The 18,972-nt window shown below is 38.9% G+C and overlaps 1 long non-coding RNA gene across 1 annotated transcript in view; it reads left to right on the top strand.

Annotated features, from left to right (window-relative positions):
• Positions 1-10,325, top strand: part of LOC102160780 — a 40,950-nt gene extending 30,625 nt beyond the window's left edge. Inside the window, exons 5-6 of the long non-coding RNA XR_002345106.1 lie at positions 8,979-9,061; positions 10,111-10,325. This is a non-coding gene — a long non-coding RNA (uncharacterized LOC102160780). The remainder of the gene's footprint in view (positions 1-8,978; positions 9,062-10,110) is intronic.

Below are 18,972 nucleotides of genomic sequence, written 5' to 3'. Positions count from 1 at the left end.
CTAATACTTTATTGAATTTTTTGGTTAGAGCAGTTTTTGAGGGGAGTCCTTAGGGTTTTCTGTATATAACATAATATCATCTGCATACAGTGACAATTTTGCCTCTTCTCTTCCAATTTGGATAGCTTCTATTTCTTTTCTTTGTCTGATTGCTGTGGCTAGGTCTTCCAATACTATGTTGAATAAAAGTGTTGAGAGTGAAAATCCTTGCCTTGTTCCAGATTTAGTGGGAAGGCTTTCAGCTTTTCTCCATTGAGTAGTATATTTGCTATGAGTTTGTCATAAATGGCTTTTATCATGTTAAGGTATGTTTCCTCTATACCCATTTTGGTGAGAGTTTTTATTATGAATGGGTGTTGGACATTGTCAAATAATTTTCTGCATCTATTTAGATGATCATGTGATTTTTGACCTTTATTAATGTGGTGTATGAATTTGATTGATTTGCATATGTTGAACCATCCTTGTAAACTTGGGATGAATCTCACTTGATTGTGGTGTATGATCTTTTTCGTATGATGTTCGATTCAGTTGGCTAAAATTATGTTGAGAATTTTTGTGTCTATATTCATTAAAGATATTGGCCTATAATTTTCTTTTTTGGTAATATCTTTCATTTTGGTATTGGGGTGATAGGGTCTTAATAAAATGTCTTTGGGATTATTCCTTCAATCTTTTGGAAAAGATTAAGAAGGATGGGTGTGAGTTCTTTGTATGTTTGGTAGAATTCGCCTCTGAAGCCATCTCGTCCTGGAATTTTCTTTGTAGTGAGTGTTTTTATTACTTATTCATTTCTAGTGATTGGTCTATTCAGTTTATCTATTTCTTCTTGGTCCATTTCTTCTAGGTTGTCAAATTTGTTGGCATGATAGTCTTCATTGTATTCTATTATGGTTTTTTTTTTTTGTATTTCTGGAATATCTGTTCTGATTTCTCCTTTTTCATTTCTTATTTTATTTGGATTTTTTCTCTTCTCTTCCTGGTGAGTCTGGCCAGAGGTTTGTCAATTTTGTTTACCTATTCAAAGAACCAGCTCTTGGTTTGATTAATTTTTTCTTTTGTTTTTTGAATCTCTATTTTATTGATTTCCTCTTTGATCGCTACGATTTCCTTCCTTCTGCTGACTTTAGGTTTTGTTTGTTCTTTTTCTAATTTATTTAGGTGGTGGGTTAAGTTGTTGAATTGAGATTTTTCTTCTTTTTTGAGGAAGGCCTATATTGCTATGAACTTCCATCTAAGCACTGCTTTTGTAGCATGGTTTTTTTTCATTTTATTATTATATTTTAATATTTATTTCCCCATATTTATTTTTTATTTATTTTTTGTATTTATTTTTTATTTATTTTTTTCTACTGTACAGCATGGTAACCCAGTTACACATACATGTACACATTCTATTTTTGCACACTATCGTGCTCCATCATAAGTGACTAGACATACTTCCCAGTGCTACACAGCAGGATCTCATTGTTAATCCATTCCATGAGCAATAGTTTGCATCTGTTAAACCTAAACTCCCCAACCACCCCACTTCCTCCCCCTCAGCAACCACAAGTCTATTCTCCAAGTCCGTGATTTTCTTTTCTGCAGAAAGGTTCCTTTGTGCCATATGTTATATTCCAGATATGTGATATCATATGGTATTTGTCTTTTTCTTTCTGACTTACTTCACTCAGTATGAGAGTCTCTAGTTCCATCCATGTTGCTGCAAATGGCATTATTTTGTTCTTTTTTATGGCTGAGTAGTATTCCATTGTGTATATATACCACATCTTCCTAATACAATCATCTGTTGATGGACATTTGGGTTGTCTCCATGTCTTCGCTATTACGAATAGAGCTGCAATGAACATGCAGGTGCGTGCATCTTTTTTAAGGAAAGTTTTGTCTGGATATATGTGGCATAGATTTTTAATGGTTGTTTTTATTATCATTTGTCCCAAGGCATTTTTTAATTTCCTTATTGATTTCCTCATTGACCCATTTGTTTTTCTAGTAGCATGTCATTTAGTCTCCATATAGGCAGTTTTTTCTCCTTTTTCTGTGGTTTATTTCTAGTTTCATGCCATTGTGGTCAGAGAAGATACTTGAAATAATTTCTATGCTCCTAAATTTGTTGAGGTTAGCTTTGTGCCCCAGTATGTGGTCAATCCTTAAAAATGTTCCATGTGCACTTGAGAAGAATGTGTATTCTAATTTTTTTAATGTAATGTCCTGAAAATATCAATTAAATCTAATTTTTCTACTGTGTCATCTAAGATCTCTGTTGCCTTATTGATTTTCTGTCCATTGATGTCATTAGGGTGTTAATGTCTCCTACTATTATTGTATTCCCATCAATTTCTCCTTTTATATCTATTAGAATTTTTTTATCCATCTGGGTGCTCCTATATTAGGGGCATATATATTGACAATGGTAATATCCTCTTCTTGAATGGATCCTTTTACCGTTAAATAGTGTCCTTCTTTGTCTTTCTTTATGGCCTTCATTTTAGAATCTATTTTGTCTGATATGAGTATTGCAACTCCTGCTTTCCTATCTTGTCCATTGGCATGAAATATCTTTTCCCAACCCCTTGCTTTCAATCTATATGTATCCTTTCCCTAATATGAGTCTCCTGTAGATAGCAGATTGAAGGTTTTTGCTTTTTTATCCAATCAGCCACTCTGTGTCTTTTGAGTGGAGCATTCAGTCCATTGACATTTAAGGTAATTATTGATAAGTATATATTTATTGCCACTTTAAACCTTGTTTTCCAGTTGATTCTATGTTTCTCCTTTGTTCCTTTCTCTTTTTTTGGTGATTTTATTTTATGCTTGTGTACTTTTTTTGTGTGTGAATATAATGTTTGGTTTTTATTTGTGATTGCCCTGTTTTTAAAGAATGTTAACCCCTTCCTATATCTGCTTCCTTTAGCCTGATAGTCATATAGGCTCAAATACATTATTTTAAAGAGGCTAGACTTTCTTACTTTCCTTCCCTGCATTCTATGATTTTGAAGTCCTTTTTTAACATCCTCATGTTTGTCCTTTTGCTGTTCCTTGTGTTTATCATCACTTTTACTGTAGGTTTTTTTTTTCCTTTTAGATCTCTAGGCTGGCTTATTTAGGTGATTGCTTTCCCATTGTGATTTCCTCCATCCTATTTCTTCTTAATTCTTTTTTATTTAGAGAAGCCCTTTCATTATTTCTTTTGGAATGTGTTTAATATTACTATACTCTTTTTGCTTTTGTTTGCTGGAGAAATTCTTTAGTTCTCCTTCTATTTTAAATGATATTCTTACTGGGTAGAATATTCTAGGCTGAAAATTTTTCCCTTTTAGAACTTTGAATATATCTTGCCACTCTCTTCTGGCCTTTAGTGTTTCTGTAGAGAAATGAGCTAATAGCCGTATGGGGATTCCCTTATATTTAATGCTTTGTTTTTCTCTTGCTGCCTTCAGAATCCTCTAACATTTGTCACTTTTATTATAATATATCTTGGTGTGGGCCTATTTGGGTTCAACTCATTTGGGGACTTCTGTGCTTCCTGTATCTTGATATCTGTTTCTTTAGATTTGCAAAGATTTCAGACATAATTTCTTCAAATATATTTTCAATCCACTTTTCTTTTTCTTCTCCTTCCAGAATTCCTATTATACATATATTGGCCTGCTTTGTATTATCCCATAGATCCCTTACACTGCTTTCATGGTTTTTCATTTGGTTTCCTGTCTGTTGTCCTGATTGTGTAATTTCCATTATTTTATCTTCCAAGTCACTAATTAATTGCACTGCATTATTCATTCTACTCTTTAGTGCCTTTAGCTCAGTTTGAAACTCAACAAATGAATGTTCTAATTTTTCTATGTTCCTCCTTAAATTTTCTATTTCCTTTCTAAAGGAATCTGCATTACTGTTCATATCCACTCTTAACTCTGTCATATTCACCTTTAATTTCTTTTCCAATAGTTTTCTTCCTTCAATAAGACTTTAACGATCTCATTTTTGAACTCAATTCCATAGATTTTGAGTGGTTGTGTCTTCATTATCATTTGTCTCAAGGTATTTTTAAATTTCCGTCTTGATTTCCTCATTGACCCATTGGTTTTTTGGTAGCATGTTGTTTAGTCTCGTAAGTTTTTTTCTCATTTCTTTTCCTGTGGTTGATTTCTAGTTTCATGCCATTGTGGTCAGAGAAGATACTTGAAATAGTTTCTATACTCTTAAATTATATGATCAATTCGTTGACAATGTTCCATGAGCACTTGAGAATATATATTCTGATTTTTTTTGAATGTAATGTCCTGAAAATGTCAGTTAAGTCTAACTTTTCTATTGTGTCTTTTAGGATCTCTGCTGCTTTATTGATTTTCTGTCTAGAGGATCTGTCCATTGTTTTGAGTGGGGTGTTAACGTCTCCTACTATGATTATATTCCCATCAATTTCTCCTTTTATGTCTGTTAGTATTTGTTGGAGGTATCTTGGTGCTCCCATATTAGGGGCGTATATATTGATGATAGTGATATCCTCTTCTTGAAAGGATCCTTTAACCATAAAGTAGTGTCCTTCTTTGTCTTTCTTTATGGCCTTCATTTTAAAGTCTATTTTATCGGATATGAGGATTGCAACTCCTGCTTCCCTGTCTTGTCCATTGGCATGAAATATCTTTTCCCATGCCCTCATTTTCAATCTGTGTCCTTTGCCCTAAGGTGAGTCTCTTGTAGATAGCAGACTGAAGGTTTTTGCTTTTTCATCCAATGTCTTTTGAGTGGAGCATTCAGTCCATTGACATTTAAGGTGATTATTGATAGATATGTATTTAATGCCATTTTAAATCTTGTTTCCCAGTGGATTCTATGTTTCTCCATTTTTCCTTTCTTTTTTTGGTTGGATGATTTCCATTTATTTTATGCTTGAGTACTTTTCTTTTTTGCTTTTGTAAATGTAATGTTTGGCTTTGATTTGTGGTTGCCCTGTTTTTTAAGTATATTAACCCCTTCCTGTGTCTGCTTGTTTTAGCCTGATATTCACATAGTCTCAAATACATTATTTTTAAAAAGAATCTATATTTTCTTACTTTCCTCCCCCACATTCTATGATATTGAAGTACTTTAACATCTTCATGTTTGTTCTTTTGTTGTTCCTTGTGTTTATCATTTCTCTTACTGTAGTCTTTTTTTTTCTTTTATATCTGTATGGTGGCTTATTTAAGTGATTGCTTTCCAATTGTGGTTTCCTCCATCTTATTTCTTCTTTTTTTATTTAGAGAAGCCTTTTCAGTATTTCTTTTAGAATGGGTTTAGCATTGCTGTACCCTTTCAGCTTTTGTTTGTTGGAGAAATTCTTTATTTCCCCTTCTATTCTAAATAATAATTCTTGCTGGATAGAGTGCTCTACACTGCAAATTTTTTCCCTTTCAGAGCTTTAAATATATCTTGCCACTCCCTTCTGGCCTGTGGTGTTTCTATAGAGAAATCAGCTGATAAGCCTTATGGGGGTTCCCATATAATTAACGCTTTGTTTTTCTTTTGCTGCCTTTAGAATTTTTGCCATTTTTATTATAATATGTCTTGGTGTGGGCCCATTTGGGTTCAACTTGTTTGAGGCCCTCTGTGCTTTCTGTATCTTGATATCAGTTTCCTTTAGATTTGTAAAGTTTTCAGACATAATTTTTTCAAATATATTTTCAATTCCCCCTTTTATTTCCTTCTTCTTCTGGAATTCCTATTATGCATATATTGGCCTGTTTTATATTATCCCATAGATCTCTTCTACTGCTTTCATGTTTTTTCATTTGGTTTTCTGTCTGCTCTCCTGATTGTGTGAATTCCACTATTCTATCTTCCAAGTCACTAATTCATTCCTCTGCATTATTCTTTCTGCTCTTTGGTGTCTTTACTTCAGTCTGCATCTCAACAAATGAATGCTCTAATTTTTCTATGTTCCTCCTTATATTTTCTATTCCTTTCTAAAGGAATCTGCATTACTGTTCGTATCCACTCTTAATTCCTTGATATTCAGCCTTAATTCTTTAAGTATTTTCACTATCTCCCTTTTAAACCCAATGTCTTTCATACTTCAGAGGTCTGTTTCATCGTGTGCTGCTTCAGGGATATTCTCCTGTTGCTTTAACTGGGAATGGTTTCTGAGTTTCTTCACTTACATTTTTCTTTTTCTGTGAGTTTAGGGAAGCCAAACTGTAGTCTTGGAGGGCTGCTTCTATGCAAGAGCACCCCTTCGTATTTTGTGGAGTGTTACTATTTATTTTTGGTGTACAAGTTTGAATATTTGCTCTTTGGTGTGAGCAGGCTGTTATCTCCAGGGTGCTGAGTGTGTTTCCAGGGAGAAGGAAGCAGTGGGAAGGGCTTGTAGTCAGTCCCTGGTTGCTGAGCTCTTAACAGCAGCAGGGACCTGCGTGAAGGTGGAACAGGCTACTCCTAGGTGCAGGGCCCTGGGAAGTGGTAATGAGCCTTAGGCAGATTTACAAAGTGCCCAGAGCATTTGGCAGTGGTAGCAGCAGGGTGTATGAGTTCCCAGGGGAGTGAGAGCAAAAACAGGTGGTGTTTGGTCACAATGCCCTCTTCTGTGGTGCCTTCTGAGGTGATTGGGGTCACAAGTGGTGCCTGTTCATGGGCCCCCCTAATGGTGGTGGGCCACACACACCTCTGGAGTCAGAGATAACTGTGGTGGTTTGCCCCCACCACCTGCAGACCATGCAAGAAACACCCCATCTCAACCCATACAGGAGGTGCTGCACAGGCTGCTCCTAGTTGCAGAGTCCTGGGAAGTGACAGTGATCAGTCATGTGTGGGCAGTGCTTAGAGTGCTTGGTAATTGCAGCAGCAGGGTGGGTGTGTTCCAGGGAGATAAGATCAACAAGAGGTGGTGCTTGGTTGCAGTGCCCTCTTTTTTGCCAATATCTGAGGTGACTAGGGCCACAGGTGGAGCATTTTCACAGGACACCCCCCACCCAGTGGTTGCAGGCCACACCTCCCTCTGGTTTCTGAAATGACTGCTGTGATTTGTCCCCACCACCTGTAGAGCAGGCAAGAGGCTCCATGCCACACTTAACCTCCCTTTGCCCTTAGCCCACACAAGAGGTGCCCAGCCACCCATAGCCCACATAAGAGGTGCCTATCTCCCATTGCACGAGCAAGTGTTGTCTAGTCACCCACAGCCCCTGCTAGAGATGCCCCACCCTCTGAGTTAATGGATGTGCAGGAAAAGAGATTCTTATGGCAGTCCACCCCTCCTCTTCTCGCCCTCCAAGACAGTGGTGCCTTGCTTCTCCTCTGGGCCCATACCTCCTCCCAGGTTCCCTCAGCTGTGGTGTCCCACTCCCCAGCCCATGGAACACTTCTCTCTAGCCCCTCAGGCTGTCTCCACACAGCCAAAACTGACCTCCAGAGCCTGAGTTTCAGTGCCCAGCCCCTGCCTGAGCATTTCAGGCTGTGATGTCCACGGCAGTAGTTTAGATGATGTGTGCAGCTCTCACTCTGCTTTGCCCTCCTCAGACCAGCTGCTGCACTTTTCTTGATGACTTTGAGGTCTAGGCTGATATCCCCATTGGTTAGTTAGGTGGCTTCCCAGGGTGTGTGTTCCTTTTCTCTTTTACAGCTCCCTCTCAGGAGTGCTAGTACCATCCTGATTCCTTTTCCCTCCCTCTTTTCTCTTTTGTTCTACCCAGATATGTGGAGAGTTTCTCACCTTTTTGGAGGTTTAAGTTCTTCTGCCAGCATTCAGTAGATGTTCTGTGTGAATTGTTCTACATGTAGTTATGGTTTTTTTTTTATGTTTGTGGGAGAAGGTGAGCATGATGTCTTACTCCTCCACCATCTTGATCCTTCCTCCTTTATGAATTAAATTTAGACATTGATTTCTGAAATAAACTGTAAATAGTAAATGGCATCTCTTTCCATTGTTTGCATACTAGATACTACATTAAATATTTTCTTATATCTTTTGAAAAATGGGAAAACAAACATTCATAATGAAAAATATACTTATTCCTCATTTATTCATCATGTTCCATAGCTTTAAAAAAAAATCTCAAAAGTCTATCATTTCTTTTTCTTTCTGGCTATATCCTTCCTCTACTGCTGCCATCCCTTTGGACCTGTCAACCTGCACACTGACACTGTTATCAGAAAACATGGGGTTCACCAACTTCAAGTTTCTGGAAGTAAGGCCAAAAAACCCAGATTCAGGCAATCACAGTTCATGCAGCTGTCACTTGGCGGGTGACATTCAAATTTCTTGTCACTGACTTTGTCATTTAGTTACCTCTTGCTCTCAGGAAAAACTCCAAATTCCTTAGCATGGAATAAAAACACCCAAATCAGTTTAGTTCCTGTGGAAGTATTCAGCTTTATCTCCCTCCTACTCTCCTCTGCCTCTTTCCTCTGTCTGGCAGCCAGTCAAATAGACAGCTTACAATTCCAAACAGTTCTTTATCACCTATGCTCTTTGTGTTTTCTTATCCCATTTCCCATATTTTTCCTTGTTCTTTTGGTATATATTTCCATATCACCTCCACCAAAAAGCAGACAATATTGACACCAAGCTGGATGTCTGTTCTGTGTTCCAATCGTCCCCTCTTTTGTACCTGTCATAGGACTTATGACTATGTATGTAAATTGCCTGTTCATCTATTTTTCCAGTTTATAGCATGCAGTTCTTCATGGCGGCTTGTGTCACCTCCCACTTGTAATTCCAGTGCTTGTTACAGTACCTTAGGACATGACTGTTGAGTAAATGAATGAGGAATGAGAAAACCAGAAGCTCTGTTAACTAAGCCTCGAGAGCATTTAGCTCAGCATGTAACCATGGGGTGGGAGGGGGGAGGAATGATAAAATAGTCACCATGTATTTTGTGTTAGAATCAAATATAGATATTTTTCCTTCTTAATACTTAGAAAGGTCTCAGCTAATCTTACCTAATTTATATTTAGTTAACTAGGAAGTATTTAAAGAATGTTATTCTTTTGCTCTCCAGGTACTGCTAAATTTGAATCTGGATCCTATAGAGCTTCTCCAAGATCTACTGACAATCAACTTGTGAAAGCATCCCAATAATAGGTACAGATTTTGGAAAAAATTACATGATCTTAAAGATAGTTTAAAAATTTATCTATTGGACTATTTAACATTTTAGTTATATCCCATTAAATAAGATGTGGAAATCTTTATGAAAGGAACATATTTTTGTATCATATGTGCATGACGAGTATTTGTATAGTATTTAAACCATGTTTCTCTGCATCCAACTTTTAAATTTTGTGAATAAAACCCAGAAATTTTGAATTTTAGATACTCCGAGCTCAGATACCAGCTGTTTAATCAGCACACAAACACTCAAACCTGTCATTAATATTTAGCGTTGTTGATTAGATACCTTTGTTACAGTTTCTAGTTTTTATCACTATATATAGACCTAAAAATTTAGACATCATTTGAATATACTGCTGCTGTGGCTATTGTCAATATTTTGATATATCACAATTGTTAGCCACAAAACTCATTCTATGTAACTTAAACTCTGATACATAGATCTTTCCTCATGGAACGATAAGATATGCCTATCGTTCCTTGTCTATGCATTTTTAATTTACTTTTTGGAAATAGTTTTAAAATTGGAAAATTTCTGAGCACCTCAGACAGACATCATCACCAAACTACCACATCTTCCATATATTTCCCTAAGGTATCAGTTATCTGTCCTATGTGTCATTAGTTCTCCATAAGGACTTTCTCTCCCTCACTACCAAGAAGTCATTTTTTTTTTTAGAAAATGCCTTTCTCCTACTCCTTGCCATTTATTAAATTCTATGTAAACCCCCAATTTTAGCCACCCCTTCACATCATATTTGTTAACATCTGCATATAGATACATGTAATTAAATTTTTTTCTCAGGGTAATCTGCTTTTGTCTATTTAATTTTCAAATTCCCAATCACTGAACCTGAGAGGGTAGAGGAAATATTTTTCTTCCCAACAATTCCAAGAGCTAAAAGTTTAATAACTCTTACCTACATCCTCTATTCCCTTTTCTTTCTGTCCTGTGTACTTGGCAAAACCCCCACTACACAAGAGATTAATAATCATTTCCCCCCCTTACCCTCACCCAGGCATCTCTGTGCTGCTGAAGAAAATCAGGCACTTGCCCAATGAGCCTACTATTTTTATTTGCATCTTTATTCTTCAGATGAGGAATTAAAATCTCTTGCTATAGAGGACAAGATGGCGGAGGAGTAGGGGGACATGCTCACCCTCTCCCACTAACACAACAAAAAAAGCACATCTACAGAATAAATGACTCACACAGAACAGCAACCAATCGCTGGCAGAGGAACCTAAACTCCAATAATGGCAAGAAGTTCATGACATTACTGGGCAGAACGGGAGAAAAGAGGAGAGTGAGAGAAGGTGAATCCGAGCGGGACGGGCGCTCCCGAAAGGGAACTGCGGAGGAGAAAGGGATCCCACACCCTGGAAAGTCACCTACAGGGGGAAAGATCAAACAAACCGGAGGAATCTCCAGATGCAGCGAAGAGTGTAGCAGTAAGTTGGAGTACGGAAAAGCCAATCAAGAACCCAACGGACCATCTGAACTATGGGCACAGTCACCAAAAATTGAGATGCCTGGATGGGGGCTGGGCACCAAGACCTCGCCTCTGAAGGTTAGTCCCTGAGAGAGGGCCGGGGGACGCCTGGGTGGGGGCTGGGCACCGAGACCTCGCTTCCGAAGGTTAGTCCCCGAGAAAGGGCTGGGAGACGCCTGGGTGGGGGCTGGGCACCGAGACCTCACCTCCGAAGGTTAGTCCCCAGGCTGGGGGGGCGGGGCGGAGCAGAAACTGCTTGGGAGGTCTAGAAACCATTTGATGGGGCAGAGACTGCCTGGGAGACTAGAAAACAAAGCTGTCGCAGAGGAAGGGAACAATACTCTAGGGGTGGGGAAGTGGAAAGCCACATCAGAGGGAACCTGGGAGAAGAGCCTGGTCTGCGCCCGTGCTGGGGAGGGGTGAGAAGAAGGGGTAGGTCCCCATAGAATACCCTCCACACCACAACAAGCTTACAGGCCCACTAGCTAGCTGAAAGCTGTGCTTCCCAGTGCATCCCCTCCCCCCACCCCCGCCTTCCCCTACACTCTTGCCGAATCTGGGGCTGCCTGCCATCCAGGAGGGCTGGCCTCAACAATTGCCTGAAGCCTACCACCGCAGGGGCTGTCCCTGCACAGGCCTGCTTGCCCTTTGGAGGGGCTACACTTTCGCAGAGCAGCACCAAATACCACCAGCCCCAGAGAAAAGGCCTGCAGCCCAGAAAAGCTAGAACAAGCTTAGCCAGGCCGTGAATAGATCAGCCTAATTCTTGGACGGTTTTTCTGAGTCGGGTTGCCCGGGGAGGAGCCTCTTGGGTTTCCAACGGCCCTGCTACCCACCCAAGCCCCCAGGGGGTGTCCCACCCCCTCGGAATAGCTGCTCAGCACCACGAGCCCCCTGGAAGAGCCCCTGCAGCCCAGAAAATCTGCAACAAGCTCGGCTGGACTGTGAAAAGATCCGCCTACATTCTCAGGCTGTCCTTCTGAGTTGGGCTGCCCTAGGGAAGAGCCTCTTAGGTTCTCAGTGACCCAGACAGCTGCTCCAGCCCCCAGGGGGTGCTGCACTCCTGAGGAACAGCTGCCCAACACCGCCAACCCCCTGCAAGAACCCCACAGCCTAAAAACACAAGAGCAAGCTCTGCATGACCAAGTGAAATCTGCTACCATCGTGGTGTGGACCTCCCAGTCCTGTCTGCCCTCAGGAAGCCCTCCTTTGCTTCAAAGAAACACTGTTAGCCCCACCAACACTCCAGAAAAGCCACACTGCCTCAAAAAAGATTGACCAACAACGCCAGCCCTCAGGAAATATTCCATGGCAGTGACAAGGCAAACACTGCCTGATAACGGAGAGTACAACTCCCTCAGGAGAAAGAAAACAACAAGCAAGATGAAGAAGCTGAGAAACCACCCCCAGTCAAACCAACAGGAGAACTCACCTAAAACAGTCAACAATGAAACAGATCTCGGCAGTCTGACAGACCTGGAGTTCAAAAGAGAAATAGTGAAAATACTGAAGGAATTAAGAGAAGATATAAACAGTAATGCAGATACCCTCAGAAAGGAACTAGAAAATATAAGGAGGAGCCAAGAAAAACTAGAACATTCATTTGCAGAGATGCAAACTGAACTAGGGGCAGTAAAAACCAGAATGAATAATGCAGAAGAACGAATCAGTCATATGGAAGATGGAATAATGGAAATCACTCAATCCGGTCAACAGACAGAAAACCGAATCAAAAAACTGGAAAGCAATATAAGAGACCTATGGGATAATATAAAGCAGGCCAATCTACGCATAATAGGAATTCCAGAAGGAGTAGAAAAAGATAAGGGGATGGAAAATATATTTGAAGAAATTATCAATGGAAACTTCCCAAATCTAAAGGATACTGGGTTCAAGATACAAGAAGCAGAGAGGGCTCCAAACAAACTGAACCCAAACAGACCCACACCAAGACACATCATAATAAAAATGGAAAAAGTTAGTGATAAAGAGAGGATCCTAAAGGCAGCAAGAGAAAAACAGAATGTTACCTACAAGGGAACCCCCATAAGAATATCAGCTGATTTCTCTACAGAAACACTACAGGCCAGGAGGGAATGGCAAGAGATATTTAAAGTGCTAAAAGGAGAAAATATGCAACCTAGAATACTCTATCCAGCAAGAATATCATTTAAAATAGAAGGGGAAATAAAAATTTTTCCCAACAAACAAAAACTTAAAGAATACAGCAACACAAAACCCAGGTTAAAGGAAATATTGAAAGGGCTTCTCTAAACCAAAATGAAAGGAAGGAAAGGGAAGAAAAAAGAAAAGAAAAAAAAAAAGAAGAGGAAGAACTAAGACTGAGGAAACTGCAATCAGAGAGCAGTCACTCAAATAAGCCAGCATACAGATTTAATCATGAACGTGCTTCAAACAAAATAAAATTAAAAAGAAAAAAAATAAAAAAGAGTCATCAAAACCATAAAATGTGGGCAAGGGATGTTAGGAAGTAAATAACCATTTTTGTTTGTATGTATGTTTCTCTTCTTAATTTTAATATAGTAATGAAGGGTTTGAACTTACAGGACCATCAGGCTAAAACACACAATTATGGGAAGGGGTTAGCATACTTAAAAAACAGGGCAACCACAAGCCAAAACCAAATATTGCATTTGCAAAAAATGAAAAAAAAATACACTCAAGCAGATAATAACAGGAGACCATCCAACCAAAAAAAAAAAAAAGAAAGAAAGGAAGAATGGAGAACCATAGAATCAACTGGAACACGAAGTTCAAATGGCAATAAATAATCATCTATCAATTATCACCTTAAATGTCAATGGACTGAACGCCCCAATCAAAAGACACAGAGTGGCTGAGTGGATAAAAAGGCAAAAACCTTCAATATGCTGCCTACAAGAAACTCACCTTAGGACAAAGGATACATATAGATTGAAAGTGAAAGGGTGGGGAAAAATATTTCACGCCAATAGACATGACAGAAAAGCAGGAGTCGCAACACTCATATCAGACAAAATAGACTTTAAAACAAAAGACATAAAGACAAAGAAGGACACTATTTAATGATTAAGGGATCCATCGAAGGAGAGGATGTTACTATCATCAACATATATGCCCCAAATATAGGAGCACCCAGATACATACAACAAATATTAACAGACAGAAAGGGAGATATTGATGAGAATACAATCATAGTAGGAGACCTTAATACCCCCCTCACATCAATGGACAGATCCTCTAGACAGAAAACCAATAAAGCAACAGAGATCCTAAAGGAATCAATAGAAAAGTTAGACTTAATTGATATCTTCAGGACACTACATCCAAAAAAAGCAGAATACACATTCTTCTCAAATGCTCATGGAACATTCTCAAGAATCGACCACATATTGGGACACAAAGCGAATCTCAATAAATTTAGGAGCATAGAAATTATCTCAAGTATCTTCTCTGACCACAATGCCATGAAATTAGAAACCAACCATGGGAAAAGGAAAGAGAAAAAACCTACTACATGGAGACTAAACAACATGCTACTAAAAACCAATGGGTCAATGAGGAAATCAAGAAGGAAATTAAAAACTACCTTGAAATAAATGATAATGAAGACAAAACCTCTCAAAATCTATGGGATGCTGTGAAAGCAGTGCTCAGAGGGAAATTTATAGCACTACAGGCCTTTCTCAAAAAAGAAGAAAGATCCCAAATTGACAACTTAACCCTCCACCTAAATGAATTAGAAAAAGAACAAAAAAGTCCTAAAGTAAGCAGAAGGAAGGAAATTATAAAGATCAAAGAAGAAATCAATAAAATAGAGACTCAAAAAACAATAGAGAAAATTAATAAAACCAAGTTCTTTGAAAAGGTGAACAAAATTGACAAACCCCTGGCCAGACTCACTAAAAAGAGGAGAGAAAGAACCCAAATAACCAAAATCATAAATGAAAAAGGAGAAATCACAACAGATACAGCAGAAATACAAAAAACCGTAAGAGAATACAATGAACAACTATATGGCAACAAGTTTGACAATCTGGAAGAAATGGACAATTTTCTAGAATCTTACAGCCTGCCAAAACTGAATCAAGCAGAAACAGACCAACTGAACAGACCGATCACTAGAAATGAAATTGAAGAGGTCATAAAATCACTCCCTACAAATAAAAGCCCAGGACCAGATGGCTTCACAGGTGAATTTTATCAAACATATAAAGAGGAATTGGTGGCCATCCTCCTTAAACTCTTTTAAAAGGTTGAAGAAGAAGGAATACTCCCAAAGACATTCTATGATGCCACCATCACCCTAATTCCAAAACCAGACAGAGATACCACCAAAAAAGAAAACTATCGCCCAATGTCATTGATGAATATAGAGGCAAAAATTCTCAACAAAATCTTAGCCAACCAAATCCAACAACATACCAAAAAAATTATACACCATGACCAGGTTGGGTTCATCCCAGGTTCACAAGAATGGTTCAACATACGCAAATCAACCAACATCATACACCACATTAACAAAAAAAAGTCAAAAATCATATGATCATCTCAATAGATGCAGAAAAAGCATCTGACAAAGTCCAACATCCATTCATGATCAAGACCCTCGCCAAAGTGGGTATAGAGGGAACATTCCTGAATATAATCAAAGCCATTTATGATAAACCCACAGCAAATATAATCCTCAATGGGGAAAAACTGAAAGCCTTCTCACTCAAATCTGGAACAAGACAGGGATGCCCACTCTCACCACTGCTCTTCAACATAGTTTTGGAAGTCCTAGCCACAGCAATTAGACAAACAAAAGAAATAAAAGGCATCCATATAGGAAGACAAGAGATAAAACTGTCACTGTATGCAGATGACATGATACTCTACATAGAAAACCCTAAGGACTCAACCCCAAAACTATTTGAACTGATTAATAAATTCAGCAAAGTCGCAGGATATAAGATTAACATTCAGAAGTCAGTTGCATTTCTGTATACCAGCAATGAAACATTAGAAAAGGAATACAAAAATACGATACCTTTTAAAATTGTACCTCACAAAATCAAATACCTCGGAATACACCTGACCCAGGAGGTAAAGGACCTATATGCCGAGAACTATAAAACTTTAATCAAAGAAATCAAAGAAGATGTAAAGAAATGGAAAGATAGTCCATGTTCCTGGATTGGGAAAATCAACATTGTAAAAATGGCCATACTACCCAAAGCAATCTACAGATTCAATGCAATCCCTATCAAATGACCCATGACATTTTTCACAGAACTAGAACAAACAATCCAAACATTTATATGGAACCACAAAAGACCCAGAATCGCCCAAGCAATCCTGAGAAACAAAAACCAAGCAGGAGGCATAACTCTCCCAGACTTCAAGAAATACTACAAAGCCACAGTCATCAAAACAGTGTGGTATTGGTACCAAAAACAGACAAACAGACCAATGGAACAGAATAGAGAATCCGGAAATAAACCCTGACACCTATGGTCAATTAATCTTTGACAAGGGAGGCAAGAACATAAAATGGGAAAAAGAAAGTCTATTCAGCAAGCATTGCTGGGAAACCTAGACAGCTGCATGCAAAGCAATGAAACTAGAACACACCCTCACACCATGCACAAAAATAAACTCCAAATGGCTGAAAGACTTAAATATACGACAGGACCCCATCAAACTCCTAGAAGAAAACATAGGCAAAACACTCTCTGACATCAACATCATGAATATTTTCTCAGGTCAGTCTCCCAAAGCAATAGAAACAAGAGCAAAAATAAACCCATGGGACCTCATCAAACTGAAAAGCTTTTGCACAGCAAAGGAAACCCAAAAGAAACCAAAAAGACAACTTACAGAATGGGAGAAAACAGTTTCAAATGATACAACTGACAAGGGCTTAATCTCTAGAATATATAAACAACTTATACAACCCAAAAGCAAAAAAGCCAATCGATGAATGGAAAAATGGGCAAAAGACCTGAATAGACATTTCTCCAAAGAAGATATGCAGATGGCCAGCAAACACAGGAAAAAATGCTCAACATCGCTGATTATAAGAGAAATGCAAATCAAAACTACCATGAGATACCACCTCACACCAGTCAGAATGGCCCTCATTAATAAATCCACAAATAACAAGTGCTGGAGGGGCTGTGGAGAAAAGGGAACCCTCCTGCACTGTTGCTGGGAATGTAAACTGGTACAGCCACTATGGAGAACAGTTTGGAGATACCTTAGAAATCTATACATAGAACTTCCATATGACCCCGCAATCCCACTCTTGGGCATCTATCCGGACAAAACTCTACTTAAAAGAGACACACGCACCCACATGTTCATTGCAGCACTATTCACAATAGCCAGGACATGGAAACAACCCAAATGTCCATCGACAGATGATTGGATTCAGAAGTGGTATATATACACAATGGAATACTACTCAGCCATAAAAAAGAATGACATCATGCCATTTGCAGCAACATGGATGGAACTAGAGAATCTCATCCTGAGTGTAATGAGCCAGAAAGACAAAGACAAATACCATATGATATCACTTATAACTGGAATCTAATATCCAGCACAAATGAACTTCCCCTCAGAAAAGAAAATCATGGACTTGGAGAAGAGACTTGTGGCTGCCTGATGGGAGGGGGAGGGAGTGGGAGGGATCGGGAGCTTGGGCTTATCAGACACAACTTAGAATAGATTTACAAGGAGATCCTGCTGAATAGCATTGAGAACTATGTCTAGATACTCATGTTGCAACAGAAGAAAGGGTGGGGGAAAAAATGTAATTGTAATGTATACATGTAAGGATAACCTGACCCCCTTGCTGTACAGTGGGGAAAAAAAAAAATCTCTTGCTATAAACTTCTCACCCTATTTCTCTCCAATGCCCTGCCCCAGTCACGGGGGCAGAAGATGGTACAACCTGCCCTCCATGTGCCACTTTTGAAGATTGGAGGGCTTTGGCCAGATGGGTGAGCCTGGTGGCACAGAAAGGCAGCATAGCTGAGTGCCTGGGGTTGCACATTCCAGGCTCCCAGGGGACACTGTGGGCCTGGCATTCCTGGCTCCCTGATGCCCTCACTCTGCCTGAGGCCCTGGGCCACCCTGCCATGCACCCCACCTAGTGTGCTCTGGGCACAGTGCCCACCCAGTGCCCCAGCCACCAACAAAAGAAAATATCTTCATTATGGAGGATAAGGAAGTAGGGGGGCTTTTCTATTATTAGCAGAAGCAAACATAAAGCACATGATGTTGGCTGCAACATTACTGTGTTTATGTGCTGCTGTGTATGTTGTATGCATGTGTACACAGGCACACGTGCACGCACACACACAAGCAAGGGAGGGACACTATAACCTAAAGGGAAAATGTGACCATCTGACCCTAAAGGGAAATACGACTCAGGAATTAACAGCATAAAGGATTCACACCAGAGAAAAATCATCTAAATCACCTCATTCATCCATTTATCACTTTTCAATTATTAAGAAATATTTTCTAAGAACTTCCAATATTTCAGAACTTGGAATGTTATGAGGATTAAACTAAATAATGCAGTGTCTCTTCATATAACTCTATATTCTAACACAGGCAATAAAAATAAACTTCAAAAATAAAACTTCTGATATTAAAAAAAGATATACATTTTATAATTACAAAATATCACTATCAGTGTAAAAAAAATTGCACTTCTTAAAATAAAATTGACACTTAAAACATTGTCAATTCTGGAGTTCCCCTTGAGGCTTAGCAGGTTAAAGACGCAATGCTGTCTTTCTGAAGATGTAGGTTCGATTCCTGGCCTAGCTCAGTGGGTTAAGGATCCAGTGTTCCTGCAAGCTGCAGTGGCTCAGATCTGGGGCTGCAGTGGGTGTGATAGCTATAGCTCTGATTTGACCCCTAGCTTGGGAACTTCCATATGCCAGCAGGTGGGGCCATAAAATGAAAAAAAAAAAAAGGAACATTGTCAATTCTGGAACTTCTGATATATTTTTAGAAAGACTGGTTATTAAAAATATTTTACAAAATTCTGAATTTTGGAAAGGTTATTCTGCTTGAACTGGGGTGCAAAGCTGGATTTCCTTTAAGATCTAGGTTTGCTGTTCACTCTGTAATAAGTACTTTAAAAATTGTTAGAACTCAAATCTAGACACTTAAAAATCAATAATTATTTTTATAAGAACAGAAAATCTGCTGTACATGCTTCTCAATTCCTTTCATCATCCATTTTCTTTGGGAATCAATGGGTTAACATTTTAAAGGATCCCTATTTTGTTCTTTATATTGGGCTCCTCATTTCCTTCTGTTTTTTTTTTTAATGTAACCAAAATAAAATCTGAAATAATCATTATCATGTAAACCAGCGTTTCT

The sequence above is a fragment of the Sus scrofa genome, chromosome 6 (genome assembly GCF_000003025.6).
Source record: "Sus scrofa isolate TJ Tabasco breed Duroc chromosome 6, Sscrofa11.1, whole genome shotgun sequence".
NCBI classification, from domain to species: domain Eukaryota; kingdom Metazoa; phylum Chordata; class Mammalia; order Artiodactyla; family Suidae; genus Sus; species Sus scrofa.
This window is presented reverse-complemented; position numbering and strand designations above follow the sequence as displayed.